The sequence below is a fragment of the Panthera tigris genome, chromosome X (genome assembly GCF_018350195.1).
Source record: "Panthera tigris isolate Pti1 chromosome X, P.tigris_Pti1_mat1.1, whole genome shotgun sequence".
NCBI lineage: Eukaryota > Metazoa > Chordata > Mammalia > Carnivora > Felidae > Panthera > Panthera tigris.
The window spans coordinates 20,031,127-20,047,766 of NC_056677.1; the positions used below are offsets into that span (position 1 = coordinate 20,031,127).

The 16,640-nt window shown below is 42.6% G+C and overlaps 1 non-coding gene across 1 annotated transcript; it reads right to left on the bottom strand.

Moving 5' to 3' along the window:
- Positions 1-7,889: 7,889 nt before the first annotated feature.
- Positions 7,890-7,991, bottom strand: LOC122235576. Its single transcript, XR_006213628.1, has one exon. It is a non-coding gene; the product is annotated as a U6 spliceosomal RNA (small nuclear RNA).
- Positions 7,992-16,640: the final 8,649 nt, after the last annotated feature.

The following is a 16,640-nucleotide window of genomic DNA, read 5'->3' on the forward strand; positions in this document are numbered from 1 at the left end:
TAACTCGAAGTATTTTTTGCATGGTTTTATACCCTGGAATTTTCCAGGAATGGAACTACTGTGTAAATTGAAAGGAGTGTCTGTTGTTTTGTTTGGAGCTTTACCAAGAATGGCTTAATGTTTTAGAAAATCACGCCAGTCACATCAATGCCATTTATGGGCTGTGCTAGGTACCTTACATTTTCCCTTCCAGATTCACTCCACCCTCTCTACCTGCTCTGTGCCGTAGGAAGGGACCGTGTCAATAGGTTTCCTTGCCCTCCAGCTTCTGGGTAGGTTCACTCAATGGAAAGCACGGGCAGGAAATCTGGAAGGTGAAAGGAGAGTGAGGTGTTCCTCTTGTAATGACCATCAGAAAGTGAGTGTCATCTGATCCATGGAAACATAAAATTGGATGTGACAACAGTATTCCATTAGAAAATGGTAGCGCTAGGGGTGCCTGGGTGGCTCAGTCAGTTACGTGTCTGACTTGGGCTCAGGTCATGATCGCTCGGTTTGTGAGTTCAAGCCCCACATCAGGCTCTGTGCTGAGGGCTCAGAGCCCGGAGCCTGCTTTGGGTTCTGTGTCTCCCTCTCTCTCTCTCTGCCCCTCTCCCACTTGCACTCTGTCTCTTTCTCAAAAATAAACATTAAAAAAAATAAAAATAAAGAAAATGGTAGCGCTATATAAACACAATTGAGTCCAAGCTGGTCAGGAGGCACAAGCAAACTGCAGGAAGAAGTGTTTTAAACTCTCATGGCGCTTGCTCCTACTGATTTACTTCTCCCTTAACCCACATTTAGGACTTCCCAGAGAGTTCTCTATGACTGGTTATCAGGTAAAGCACAGGCCCGGTTTACACACATTTGCTGGCACCAGCTGAAAAGTGGGTGCATTCTAGCCCCCGAAAGACAGGGGTGAAGGAAACTCTTCCTAGGAGCAAAACTTGGCTCGTACCTCCTATTGTCCACTTCCAGTGGAAGGATACACAGCCCTTTCTCTCTGGGCACACTATTTTTGCCAAGTACTATCTGTCACAGCCCAGAGCGTCACTGCTTGTGCTTGTTTTACATGCCTGGAATGCGAGACTTAGACCCTCTCGCAGGAGCCGCTTCTCAGGGCTTCCTTTGTAGGGAACTGCCTTGAGGGATGAGGTGATATCTCCTTCTGAACAAATAATGGGCTTGCTGTAAAAGATGTGAGCTCCCCAAGGCCAGTTTTCCTCAGCTGCAATGCCAAAGTACTAACAGTATGTACACAGTGGGTCTATCTGGGCTCCTCTGCCTGGCCCCTGTGGGATCTGGGGAGTGGGGAACCCACACAAATAAGCTAATGAGGCTCATACTGCTTACCATGCTGCTGGCATCCAGGAAATGGTAACAGGCTAATTTGTTTGCTTATAAATAGGAGAAAAATCTCAACCCCCAACTAATACTTATTATGCACTTTGCAGTTAGTTTTATAAGCCTTTTGGCTAGTTTGTGACTTGTACCTGATTTTGCATTGAGGGGTACGACTTGCAATTATTCTTCTGTAGCTTTGGACCCTTAGGGAAAAATTTTGCTACTTTTATGTTTGGCAGAAGTCCACTGACAGAGGTGTCACTGCACATCTGTTGGAAAAAACAAGTAAGTTTTAATGACTTCATAAAATTAATTGAAAAAGTTTCATGGCGACAGTGCTAAGGACTAGGGGTGAATGGATTGCCAATATAATCAACCAGAAATTCAGATATTGTCGGTTTTTGCTATTCACACCGTAGGATGGATAACGTTCCATGCTAATATTCCAATTGTTTATAATTCTATTTTGCCCTTTTCCTTTCCGTAGTGAGTTTTAAACTTCCTAGGTCTGTCTTTATTTCTTTCAGTTCGAAATAATGGAATTCCAGCATTTGGTCTCGAAAACCACAGGCTGTCCTAGCTGCTGGTGTAAGAAATCCCAGCAACAGGATAAGATTTTCTGGTTTCTTGATATGTCCTTGAAAATGTTATTACTAATGAAGGAGTCTTGTAACACATCTGGAACTCAGAACTTACGGCTTGTTCTGTGAGTGAAACTTTGGCCTTAAAAAGCCTGTAATTCTTTTTGTTTGTATTACTCAATAATGTGTTTCCCTGGTAATGATATTTATATTGCAACCCCACGTCCTGAAAGCTATGCATACCTATGAGTTTTCTTTAATAGCCAAGTTAATGGAAAATTTATGTGCACACAAAAACTTGTATGCAAATGCTTGTAGTAGCTTTATTCATCAGAAACTACCAGATGTCCTTTAACAGGTGAATGGATAAACTGGTCCATGCATACAATGGGATGCTAGGCTGTGATAAGAAGGAAAGATCTATTGATTCACTCAACAACACGAGTGAATCTTTTTTCCTAGTGGTAAAATATATGTAACATAAACACGGATGAATTGTAAATGCATTTTGCCAAGGGTAGGAAGCCAGATTCTAAGATCCAGAAGTATTGTATAATGCCATTCATAAGACATTGTGGAGAAGGCAGAATTAGAGGGAGATGTATTAGTTTCCTATTGCCGCTGTAAAAATTACCACAGACTTGGTGGCTTACAACAACACAAATTTATTCGCTTACAGTTCTCGAGGCCAGAACTCAAAAATCAGTTTCACTAGGCTAAGGTCAAGGTGTTGTAGGACTGGCTCCTTCTGGAGGATCTAAGAGAGGATTCGCTTCCATGACTTTTCTGGCTTCTGGCGGCTGCCTGTATGACTTAGCTTGCGACTCCTTCCTCACATCACGCCGCCGCCTTGCCTCCTTTCTCACGTCTCCTCCTAACTCCTTTGTCAGTCTTGCTGCTCTCTTTTAAGGACCTTTGTGATTACATTTAGGACTCACCTGGATAATATCCCCCTCACGGAATTCTTAACTTAATCACATCTGTAAAGGCCCTTTTGCCATGTGGCGTAACATTTGTGGGTTGCAGAGATTAGGGCTTGGGTATTTTTTCAGGTCATTATTCAGTCTACCACAGTATGGAAAGCAGAGCAGTCATTGCCAGGGCTTGTGGAAGAGGGAAGGATTGAGTATGTAATGGGTCGTACAAGCATGGTGGAGGATCTATGACTCTACAGTTGTCACAAACCCATAGAATGGGGGCGCCTGGCTGACTCAGTCGGTTAAGTGTCTGACTCTTGATTTCCACTCAGGTCACGATCTCAAAGTTCATGAGGTCAAGCCCCACACTGGGCTCTGCTCTGATAGCACGGAGCCTGCTTGGGATTCTCTCGCTCTCCCTTTCTCTCTCTCTCTCTCTCTCTCCCTCTTTCACTGACCCTTCCTCCTCTCTCTCTCTCTCTCTCAAAATAAATAAATAAATAATGAATAAATGAAAACTAAAAAAAAAAAAAAAAAACACATAGAATGTTACATCACCAAGAATGAACTTTACTGTTTGCAAATTTTTAAAAACCATTCTGTCAGTGATCCTAGGATGGAATGCAGAGTCTGACAAAATAATCTGATTTTATTAAAAATGGATGGCATACCAGACTTCAAGATGTATTACAAAGCCGTAATCATCAAGACAATATGGTACTGGCACAAAAACAGACACTCAGATCAATGGACCAGAATAGAGAACCCAGAAATGGACCCACAAACGTACGGCCAACTAATCTTCGACAAAGCAGGAAAGAGTATCCAATGGAATAAAGACAGTCTTTTCAGCAAGTGGTGCTCGGAAAACTGGACAGCGACATGCAGAAAAATAAACCTGGACCACTGTCTTACACCATACACAAAAATAAACTCAAAATGGATGAAAGACCTAAAAGTAAGACAGGAAGCCATCAAAATCCTTGGGGAGAAAGCCGGCAAAATCCTCTTTGACCTTGGCCACAGCAACTTCTCACTCAACACAACTCCAGAGGCAAGGGAAACAAAAGCAAAAATGAACTATTGGGACCTCACCAAAATAAAAAGCTTCTGCACGGTGAAGGAAACAATCAGCAAAACTAAAAGGCAACTGATGGAATGGGAGAAGATATTTGCAAATGACATATCAGATAAAGGGTTCGTATCCAAAATCTATAAAGAACTTATCAAACTCCACATCCAAAAAAGAAATAATCCAGTGAAGAAATGGGCAAAAGACATGAATAGACACTTCTCCAAAGAAGACATCCAGATGGCTAACTGACACATGAAAAAATGCTCAACATCACTCAACATCAGGGAAATACAAATCATAACCACAATGAGATACAACTGGCTAAATTAACAACTCAGGCAACAACAGATGTTGGCGAGGATGCGGCTAAAGAGGATCTCTTTTGCTGGTGGGAATGCAAACTGGTGCAGCCACTCTGGAAAACAGTGTGGAGGTTCCTTAAAAAAATTAAAATAAAACTACCCTACCACCCAGCAATGGCACTACTAGGTATTTATCCAAGGGATACAGGTGTGCTGTTTTGAAGGGGCACATGCACACCCATGTTTAGAGCAGCACTATCAACAATAGCCAAAGTATGGCAAGAGCCCGAGTGTCCGTCGATGGATGAATGGATAAAGAAGATGTGGTATATATATACAATGGAATATTACTCGGCAATCAAAAAGAATGCAATCTTACCATTCGCGACTACGTGGATGGAACTGGAAGGTATTATGCTAAGCGAAATTAGTCAGAGAAAGACAAAAATCATATGGCTTCACTCATATGAGGAATTTAAGAGACAAAACAGATGAACATAAGGGAAGGGAAGCGAAAATATAAAAATAGGGAGGGGGACAAAATAGAAGAGACTCTTAAATATGGAGAACAAACAGAGGGTTACTGGAGGGGTTGTGGGAGGGGGGCTGGGCTAAATGGGTCAGGGGCATTAAGGAATCTACTCCTGAAAACATTGTTGCACTATATGCTAGCTAACTTGGATGTAAATTAAAAAATAAATAAATTAAAAAACAAAATAAAAAAATGGATGGCATAACTTCACTGAAGAAGGCAGGTGGGAAAGTTAAATAGCTTGGAAAAATTGTTTTTAAGTTTATGGACACAGAGAATAGATTGGTGGCCACCAGAGGAGAGGGGTGAGGTATGGGCAAAATGGGTGAAAGGAGTCAAAATGTGCAAACTTTTCCAGTTATGAAATACAGAAATCATGGGGATGTAATGTGCAGCATGGTGACTAGAGTTAGTAATACCATATTGCATATTTGAACATAACTGAGAGGAAGTCTTTAAAGTTCTCATCACAAGAAATGTGTGTAGTGTGGCAGATGTTAACTGGATTTATTGTGGTGATCATTTTGCAGTATATACAAATATCAAATCATTATGTTGTATACCTGTAACTGATATAATGTTGTATGTCAATTATACTTCAATTAAAAAAAAAAAAAGAAAAAATGGTGTTTTGACCAGGGAATGGAAGACCAACAATAAAAAGAACAGTATGTAAATGTACTATAGTTGGTAGATAATATACAGAAATATAGATATGTATGTATACATAAGGTAGTATATTTAGATACATTTTCTGGCTCTGGCTCTGGCTTCTGCAGTGGTCTGGAATCAGTGACGTGCCAGCAGCAATGAGCACACCTAGCCCCCAGATCTTTGTTTCTAAATACCATTCTCCGATAAAAGAATTCAGGGCTCCTTAAAGAAATGGCTGATTCTAGGGTTGGGGCAGGGAAGATATGAGATGAATGCAGTTTGGTAGGACCACAAGAAGACCATAGGAGACTGCACCTGGCCTCACCAGGCCCTGCTGTGAGCCATATGCTGGGATGTATAGTCTGACTTCTGTGCTCTTGCTGTAACATGTCCTTCCCCTGTAATAAACTTTTTACATTTGTAAGCCTTGTCACTTTGGGTCCTGTGAATCTTCTTTAGCAATTGAACTCTGCTTACATGCCACTGTTAGTATAACTATATATTCAAGTTTTTACGAATGCTGCATGGGCACTAGGAAACAAAAACAGTATATCATCTACTATTCAATACATGTGTCTCTCCAGGAATCTATTAAAATGAGACTTATTAATCATATTGTTAAGTGAGTCTCTATCCTTCTTCATATTTTGGCTTTATAAATTTCAGTGTAATTTTATTTTATTTATTTTTTTAAGTTTATTTATTTTAGAGAGAGAAAGAGAGCATGAGCAGGAGAGGGGCAGAGAGAGAGGAGACAGAATCCCAAGCAGGCTCCACACTGGCAGCGCAGAGCTCGGTGTGGGGCTCAGACTCATGAACTGCGAGATCATGACCTGAGCCTAAATCAAGAGTTGGACACTTAACCAGCTGAGCCACCAATGCGCTCCTCAAGGTCATTTTTTTAATGTCAAATTGTACTAATGTAAGTACATCTTTGATTCCTCTAAATTTGCATTTCTTTTCTATATTTCCCCTTTCTTTACATTACTATTTTTGTTTCATTTTGTGTTTCATTTAAATAACATAAAATAGAATTCTTAATCCAATTTGTGAATACTAATTTTTATTTATTTTTATCTTTTTATTTTTTAAGATTTTACTTAAAATTGTTTTTAATGTTCATTATTTATTTTTTGAGAGAGAGACAGAATGAGAGCAGGGGAGGGGCAGAGAGAGAGGGAGACACAGAATCTGAAGCAGCCCCCAGGCTCTGAGCTGTCAGCATAGAGTCCGACATGGGGCTCCAACCCATGTACCGCGAGATCATGACCTGAGCTGAAGTTGTATGCCTAACCGACTGAGCCACCCAGGTGCCCCAAGATTTTACTTTTAAATAATCTCTACACCCAACATGAGACTCAAACTTACAACCCCAAGATCAACAGTCACATGCTCTACTGACTGAGTTGCCAATCACCCCATGAATCTTAATTAAAAAATATTTTTTAAACATTTTATTTACTTTTGAGACTCAGAGAGAGACAGAGTGCAAGTGGGGGAGGGGCAGAGAGAGAGGGAGACACAGAATCCGAAGAAGGCTCCAGGCTCCAAGCTGTCAGCACAGAGCCTGATGTGAAGCTTGAACTCATGAACTGTCAGATCATGACATGAGCCAAAGTCGGATGCTTAACTGACTGAGCCACCCAGGCGCCCCTGAATTTTAATTTTTAATAGGGGAGTAGATTCTATTATATTTATCATGATCACTAATACATTTTTTATTATAAATGTCATATATTTATGCTATTTTTAATGTTTCCTTATTTTTAAATTTTTTTTATGAATTTTAAATTTCTTTTTCCCTTTTGAGTGTTTGCTTTTATCTTCTTCATTTCTTTGGAAGCCATATATACTCCTTTTGATACTGGTAAGTGTGACTTTTCAGTTTTTCAAAAGCATTCTGTGGGTAATGTACACAGTATGTATGTATGTATTTTGAACTGTATGTATGAACTGTATTTTAATTCCAGTATAGTTAACATACAGTTATATTAGTTTCAAGTGTACAATATAGTGATGCAACAATTCTGTACATTACTCAGTGCTCACCAAAATAAGTGTACTCTTTTTTTGTGCGTGAGAGAGAAAGAGTGTGTGCATGAGTGAGCATGTGCATGAGCTGGGGAGCAGCAGAGGGAGGGAGAGAGAGAGAGAGAGAGAGAGAGAGAGGGAGAGAGAGAAGGAGAGGGAGAGGGAGAAGGGGAGAGAGGGAGAGTCCCAAGCAGGCTCCACACCCAGCACGGAGCCTGATGCTCAGTGAGATCATGACCTGAGCCGAAATCCAGAGCTGGATGCTTAACTGACTGGGGCGCCCAGGTGCTCTCAAAATAAGTGTATTCTTAATCCCCTTCACCTATTTAACCCATCCCCTCAGCCACCTCCCCTCTAGTAACCATCAATTTGTTCTCTATAGTTAAAAGTCCATGTTTTGGCTTGTCTCTCTTTTTTTCTTTGTTCATTTGTTTTGTTTTTTAGGTTCGACTTATGACTGAAATCATGGTTTGTAAAAATATGGAATGCTTCATGAATTTGTGTGTCATCATTGCACAGGGGCCATGTTTATCCCTGTATCATTCCAATTTTAGTATTTGTACTGCCAAAGTGAACAGAAAGTACACAGTATTTTGACAGTAAGAAAGCTGTCAACAACTGTTAGGGTCATATCAAAAGGACTCAGGAGCCAACTTAAAGAAGTTTCCCCTGAACCCTCTTGCACTGTTGGTGGGAATGCAAATTGGTGCAGCCACTCTGGAAAACAGTGTGGAGGTTCCTCAAAAAATTAAAAATAGACCTACCCTATGACCCAGCAATAGCACTGCTAGGAATTTACCCAAGGGATACAGGAGTACTGATGCATAGGGGCACTTGTACCCCAATGTTTATAGCAGCACTCTCGACAATAGCCAAATTATGGAAAGAGCCTAAATGTCCATCAACTGATGAATGGATAAAGAAATTGTGGTTTATATACACAATGGAGTACTAGGTGGCAGTGAGAAGGAATGAAATATGGCCCTTTGTAGCAACATGGATGGAACTGGAGAGTGTGATGCTAAGTGAAATAAGCCATACAGAGAAAGACAGATACCATATGGTTTCACTTTTATGTGGATCCTGAGAAACTTAACAGAAACCCACGGGGGAGGGGAAGGAAAAAAAAAAAGAGGTTAGAGTGGAAGAGAGCCAAAGCATAAGAGACTCTTAAAAACTGAGAACAAACTGAGGGTTGATGGGGGGTGGGAGGGAGGGGAGGGTGGGTGATGGGTATTGAGGAGGGCACCTTTTGGGATGAGCACTGGGTGTTGTATAGAAACCAATTTGACAATAAACTTCATATATTGAAAAAAAAATAGAAAAAAAAATTAAAAAAAATAAAGAAGTTCCCCCTAGTCATAGGATAATTTGAGCATCAATAAAAGTAATTGCAGTGTGTGGGGGGGGCATCTGGGTGGCTCAGTTGGTTGAGCATCCAACTCTTTTTTTTTAATATTCATTTATTTGGGGGGAGAGCACAAGCAGGGGAGGGGCAGAGAGAGGGGGACAGAAGATCTGAAGCAGGCTCAGCGCCGACAGGCTGACAGCAGTGAGCCCGATGTGGGGCTCAAACTCACAAACTTTGAGATCACGACCTGAGCTGAAGTCGGACTTTCAACCAACTGAGCCACCTAGGTGCCCCAAGCATCCAACTTTTGATTTTAGCTCAGGTCATGATCCCAGGGTCGTGGGATTGAGCCTCATGTCAGACTCTGCGCTGAGCTTAGAGCTGCTTAAAATTCTCTGTCTCTCTCTCTCTCTCTTTCCCTCTGCCCCTCTCCCCTGCTTGCTCTCTCTCTCTCTCTCTCTGTCTAATAAAAATAAGGGCACCTGGGTGGCTCAGTTGGTTAAGCATCTCACTTCAGCTCAAGTCATGACCTTGCAGTTCATGAGTTCGAGCCCTGTGCCAGGCTCTGTGCTGACAGCTCAGAGCCTAGAGCCTGCTTCAGATTCTGTGTCTCCCTCTCTGTCTCCTTCTCCCCTGATCACACTCCATCTCTCCTCTCTCTCTCTCTCTCTCTCTCTCTCTCTCTCAAAAATAAAGAAACATTAAAAAATTAAAAAAATAAAATTTAAATAAAATTTAAAAACGGCAGTGGATTGACACACATGGAATGTGTTTGACTCATGAGTTTATATAATACTATCAAATAAACTTATTTTGCACCTTAAAAAAAAACCTGATTGAGGTCCAGACTTCCACAACGGTGGGGGGGGGGGGTGAGGTTGGTGGACACTTTCCCCAGTGAAACAACCATTTAACTGGTGAAAATTGTTTAAAAAACTCAACCATTTAAAGTCTCTGGAATTGTCCTAAGCACATATGGCAAATAGAGAAACATTTATCCAAGAAAATCTACTACTAGTAAAACTTCAGCAATGAACTTGTTACTTAATTGGGAGTCTGTGACATTTGTGCCACAAACTGTTTCCTACTTCCCAGATCAATGTGATGGAATGTCTACTTTTGTAAGATGCAGCCAAAAAGATGGGGCTCCATTTCCTCCCAGCTCCCAATCTAGGACTACGGTTTCCCTCCAGGAAAGGCGGGCCACCAGCATCTCTCATCACCTCCAACGGTGTTGCAGAACCTATATATCCAGGTAGGTTTAAGGAGAATTAGAGAGATTCCATCCCCTGTCCAGCCTCCACTGTGGGACAGAAGTTCTATTGCATGCGCCGCTGGCCCTAGTCCTGGGACCTGATCACTCCCGCTCCAGCTTGCTCACAGGGCAGAGGTTCCATATCCAGAGAAGAACGGTAAGAAGGGTACGGGCCACTATCCCTACCCAGTTACCCTCTTGCAACATGTGTCATCATCCCCTCTGGCAGATCAGGTGTAGTAATGCAGAGGCCCTCTTAAAACTTAGAAGAGTGCCTGCCAGTGTGTGCTTAGGATTTGCCAGCCATTACTGCAAAAGACCATTTGGCCGCGAGTAGGAATCCTCCGGTATAACCCTGTTCTCTAAAAACCCTAGCTGTTGGTCCATTTTCTTCCGAAGACTGATGTTGCAGAGAAGCCTGACATCAAACTGACTTTGTTGCCTTCTAGCCTAGCGGTGGAGAGCTCTGGATGTGTGACTCTGGGCAAGTTACTTGACCTCTGCAGTCCTTGCCCGCATCGTGTGTAAAGCGGGGCAAGTCCTAGGCCTCCCCGCCTTGGGCCCTTTGCACATGCTGGCCAAGCCATCCTTCCTCCCTTCCATCGGCTCGTTTTCCCTCACTCCGACCTTTTCATTCTGCCAGGGCTTCTAACCGTAGCGGCCTCAGCCTCTGGCCAGTCATCTCACTCCGGCCTCTCGGCCTCCGCCACCGACCCGAGGGCACGCACGCGGCAGAGAGACAACCGAGCGAGCGGTTCCGCGGCGAGACCGAAGACACACTCTCTTTCGTCCAGGGTGACTGGGCCGCGGGGAGCCCAGAGGCGCCCGTCTGCTCCGGCAAGGGCTGGAGGACAGCGGAGGCGGCTGGAGCGCACAGGGCTCCCGCCAGACTCGCTCAGGGTTCCCGAGGCCAGTCGACGTCAAGGCGGGCGCCGCGCGCGGCTTGGTTGGAAGCCGTGAGGTTTAGGGGAGAGAATTCAGTAGAGCCGCGAGTAGCGTGCAGAACACGGGCTGAGCCCTCAGCGAACGACGGTTTCCTCCCGCCTCAGTGGTTGCGGGGCTTTTTGTAGTTCCAAGTTGTGGTTACAGATTGTTGCCAACTGTGTCTGTGCGTGGGTAGGTGATTTTCCCCGAAGTGCGGGGAGCTCTTTCAGCCTGCACAGAGAGAGAGAGAGAGAGAGAGAGAGAGAGAGAGAGAGAGAGAGAGATCTTCCCCAAGCTTAGGAAAACCTTGGTTCCCCGACGAGCTTTCGTTATTGCGCCTCTTGGCTAGGAGCGGCGAGCACCTGCCTGTGGGCGACGGTCTGTGTTCCCCGTCTCTACCATCCCTCCCCACCTCCGAACGTTGAGTTCCCGGGGGCGGGGACGTGGGTGCCGGTATTGATCTCCGGAGGGCTTCCTCCCAGCCTCCTGGGCCCTGAGGCCCTGGAAGGGCCTACAAGGCACCGGCCGCCCCCGGCCCGGCCGCTTAGGGAATGAGTTTCTGCCCCTCGCCCGGCCCACTGTCCTTCTGGCAGCGGCACACGACTTCTCAGCGACACGCTTGAGCGGTCAGCGCGAGGAGCCACCGACCGCGCGGGCGATCCCAGGAACCCCCGCTGCTCAGCCCAGAGGCCCGGCCTAGGGGCTTGCTGGAAATGCAGAGCCTCCGGGAGGTCCTGGCCCCGCTGCTGCAGCGGAACAGCACGTTCACGACGCCCCCGGTGGTGGGGGCTGGGGGGGGGTGCGGGGTGGGGGTTGTGTGCGCCTTAAAGTTGCAGAGGCTGTGCTCCAGAGCACGGGACTCGGTAACCCTTTGATTCATAATCCGTTTGTTTTCTGGCTACTCACGGGGTCTTTCTTTACGGGGAAAACCTTCCCAACTCCTCACCAGACCAGATCATGTCAGGCTCTGACTACTTCTTACTGCATTTTCATGTGGAGTTTCATGACCATAAACTGGGGACTCCGTTGCCCATCGCCTGAGTCTTACGTGCACAATTCACACTTCATTGCAACCTTAATTTTATTCCGTCACATTCCTGCCGTGTCCTCGGCTCCCTTCACCTTTTCAAGAGTTATGAAACTTTCCACATTTCTGCCAGCTGCTTCTTCCTGTTTTGTTCTCAATTTGGGATGTTTGTTTCTATTTGCTTGATGTCTGTGTTCAAAAACAAGCAAAAAACATTTGTGGTTCATGTAAACATAGAGCACAATTCAAATTTGTTCCATATGAGATTCTCTGCTGAGGAATTCTTATGTCTTGTAATTGGTGAGAATACTTTTGCCTTAAACTGTAATGTTGAATTATCACTTCTTTTAGCATATTTAGTTAACGAATTTTGGGGTGAAAAGTCATTATGTCATTGAAAAGGAGCCTTTGTTCAAAATGTGGCAGATTTTTCAAGAGCTGCTTTAGCAAATGTTGCTAACTGAAAGATCATTCTGTAAGGTAGTTATGTTCTTGGCAAAAACTAGAAAGTATGAGCACATCAAGAGTTGGCTAAGAAACGGGGAATTGGGAATTCTCTCCTCCTACTGGAAGCAATATGTATTAGTACATTCATTTTGGATAGTAATATTGAAAATGTGCCATATCCAGCAATTTTACTTCTTTATAATCCAAGAAAAACTCTTATAAATGTGGGCAAAGAGGCATTTACCAGAGGTACTAATGTTTCTTAAAGTATATTGGTGTGTGGCCCAATTGTCTATGTATCACCCAGGCTCCTGGTTAAACTGCAGATTCCTCAGCCCTATACGATACCTACTAAAAATTAGAATTTCTAGGAATTGAGAGCCAGCAGCCCACATCTTTAGCAAGATACTGCTTGCAAGTTTGAAAACCAGGGCTGTTTTCTTAATCATATGTGGTTTAGTTGATTTCATTGTTTAATTATGCTGATGGTTTTTAAAAATAAGTGCTGTTATAAGGTCCACAGAAAAGCAACAAGGGAAGCAACAAGTATCTGTAATACTTGCCCCGCTCCAAAGATTCTTTGAAATGTGAAGGTAATTTTTTCTTTGTATGTTTATTTTTTTTTAATTAATCGATTAATTTTAAATCTTTATTTTATTTTTGAGATAGAGGCAGAGCTCGAGCAGGGGAGGGGCAGAGAGAGAGGGAGACACAGAATCTGAAGCAGGCTCCAGGCTCTGAGCTGTCAGCACAGAGCCCGAGGCGGGGCTCGAACTCATGAACCGTGAGATCATGACCTGAGCCGAAGTCGGATGCTTATCCAACCGAGGCACCCAGGCGTCCCATATTTTTTTTTTAACTCGCTACAGAAAATGTCAAGTATATACACAAAGAGAATAATGCATATCATTTTATCGAAGTACAATTGACACACAATATTACATTAGTTTTAGGTGTACAACATAGTGATTCGACAAGTTTGTACATTATCAAATGCTCACCACAATAAGTGTAATCACCATCTGTCACCTTTCCATGTTATTACAGGATTATTGACTATATTCCCTATGCTGTACTTTTCATCTTTGTGACTTATTTTATAACTGGAAGTTTTGCCTCTTAATCTCCTTCACCTATCACACCCATGCCCCCACCCACCTCCTCTCTGGCAACTACTAGTTTGTTCTCTGTTATTTATGAGTCTCTTTCTGTTTTCTGACTGCTTATTTATTCATTTGTTTTGTTTTTTAGATTCCACATATAAATGAAATCATACAGTATTTATTTTTCTCTGTCTGACTCATTTCACTTAACACAATAGCCTCTAGGTCCGTCCTTGTTGCTGCAGTGGTAAGCGCTCATTCTTTTGTATGGCTGCGTAATATTCCATTCCATTCCCACATCTTCTTCATCCTTTCATCTATCAATTGACACTTAGGTTGAGTCCATCTCTTGACTATTATAAATAATGTTGCAGGGACGCCTGGCTGACTCAGTCGGTGGAACATGCGACTCTTGATCTTGGGGTCGTGAGTTCAAGTCCCATGTTGAGCACAGAACTTACTTAAAAAAATAAATAGGGGCGCCTGTTGGCTCAGTCAGTTAAGCGTCTGACTGTGCCTCAGGTCATGATCTCAGGGTTGGTGGGTTTGAGCCCTGTGTTGGGCTCTGTGCTATCAGAGCAGAGCTCACTTCTGATCCTCTGTCTCCCTCTCTCTCTGCCCCTCCCCTCCCCTGCTCATGCATGCTTGTGGTCTCTCTCTCTCTCTCTCTCAAAAATAAACATTAAAAAATTTTTTTTGAATAAAGGAAATGTTTTTTAAAAATTAAAGAAGATAATGCTGCAATAAATATAGAGGTGCATATATCTTTGCAAATTAGTATCTTTGTTTTCTTTTGGTAAGTACCCAGAAGTAGAATTACTGGATCATATGGTATTTCTATTTTTAATTTTTGGGGAAACCTCCATACTGTTTGCCACGGTGGTTGCACTAATTCACATTCCCACCAACAGGGCACAAAAGGGTTCCCTTCTCTCCACATCCTCACCAATATTTGTCGTTTCTTGTCTCTTTGATACTAGCCATTCTGACAGATATAAGGTATCTCATTGTGTTTTAATTTGCATTTCTCTGATGATTAGTGATGTGAAGCATCTTTTCATGCGGCTGCTGGCCATCTGTATGTCTTCTTTGGAAAAATGTGTGCTCAGTTTCTCTGCCCCTTTTTAAATCACATTGTTTGGTTGCTTTTTGTTTGTTTGTTTTTTGGTGTTAAGTTGTATAAGTTCTTTATATATTTTGATATTAACTCTTTTTTTAAATATTTTTTTTAACATTTATTTATTTTTGAGACAGAGAGAGACAGAGCACGAATGGGGGAGGGTCAGAGAGAGGGAGACACAGAATCTGAAACAGGCTCCAGGCTCTGAGCTGTCAGCACAGAGCCTGACGCGGGGCTCGAACTCACAGACCGCGAGATCGTGACCTGAGCCGAAGTCGGCCGCTTAACCGACTGAGCCATCCAGGCGCCCCTGATATTAACTCTTTATCAGATATATCAAATATCAAATATTTTCTCCCATTCATTCTGTTGCCTTTTTATTTTGTTGAAGGTTTTCTTTGCTGTGCAAAATCTTATTTTGTTGTAGTCCCAAGAGTTTATTTTTGCTTATGCTTCCCTTGCCTCAGGAGACATATCTATAAATATTTTGAGAAGGCTGATGTGAAAGAGATTTTTGCCTATATTTTCTTTTAGGAGTTTTATCATTTTAGGTCTCATGTTTAAGTCTTTGGTCCATTAAAAAAAAATTTTTTTTATGTTTATTTTTTGAGGGAGGGAGAGAGAGAGCATGAGCAGCGGAAGGGCAGAGAGAGAGGGAGACACAGAATCCGAAGCAGGCTCCAGGCCTCTGAGCTGTCAGCACAGAGCCTGACGTGGGGCTTGAACTCATGAACCACGAGTTCGTGACCTGAGCCAAAGTTGGATGCTCAACCAACTGAGCTACCCAGGCGCCCCAGTCTTTGGTCTATTTTGAGTTTATTTTTGTGTATGGCATAAAAATGTGGTCCAGTTCATTCTTTTGCATGTAGCTATTCATTTTCCCCAGCACCGTTTATTGAAGAGATTTTCTTTTCCTCATTTTATATGCTTGCCTCGTTTGTCTTAGGTTAATTGACCTTATAAGAATGGTTTATTTGTGGGCTCTCTCTCCTGTTCCACTGATCTATGTGTCTTTTTTTTTGTGCCAGTACTGTACTGTTTTGATTTTGATTACTGTAGCTTTGTGGTATAGTTTGAAGTCTGAGATGGTGATACTTCCAGCTTTGTTCCTCTTTCTCAAAATTGCGTTGGCTATTCAGAATCTTTTGTAGTTTTATACGAATTTTAGGATTATTTGTTCTAGTTCCATGAAGAATGCTTTGGTATTTTGATAGAGCTTGCATTGAATCCCATACTACCCATTGCTTTGGGTAGTATGGACTTTTGAACAGTATTAATTCTGCCAGTCCATAAGCACAATATATCTTTCCATTTGTGACATCTTCAGTTTCTTTTATCAGTGCTTTATAGTTTTCAGAGTATAGGTCTTTCCTCAGTAGCATATCATATTATCTGTAAATATTTTGATAATTTATCTCTAAAAGGTAAGGACCCTTTTGAAGATATAATCACATCATCATTACACCTAACGTAATTTGTTTATATCAGTATATATCCAGTTCACATTGACAATAATCCAGTGTTCACATTTCTCTAATCGTCTCATCATTTTTGTACACTCGTTTGTTTGAATCAAGATTGAAATAAAGTTCATACAGTACATTTCATTAATAATTTTTTTATTAAAAAAATTTTTTTTAACATTTATTTATTATTGCGAGACAGAGACAGACACAGCGTGAGCATGGGAGGGGCAGAGAGAGGGGAGACACAGAATCTGAAGTAGGCTCCAGGCTCTGAGCTGTCAGCACAGAGCCTGCCTCGAGACTCGAACTCACAAACCGGATCATGACCCGAGCGGAAGTCGGACGCTTTACCGACTGAGCCACCCAGATGCCCCCATTAATAATTTCTTTTAAGTCTTTTATTATCTATTACTGGTTTCCTCTTAAATTTTTTGCTATAATTTATTTGTTGAAGAAAGCAGGTCCTCTAGTGTTTCTCACCATCTGAATTTTGTTGATTGCATCCCTGAGGTTTCATCGATATGTTTCTCTG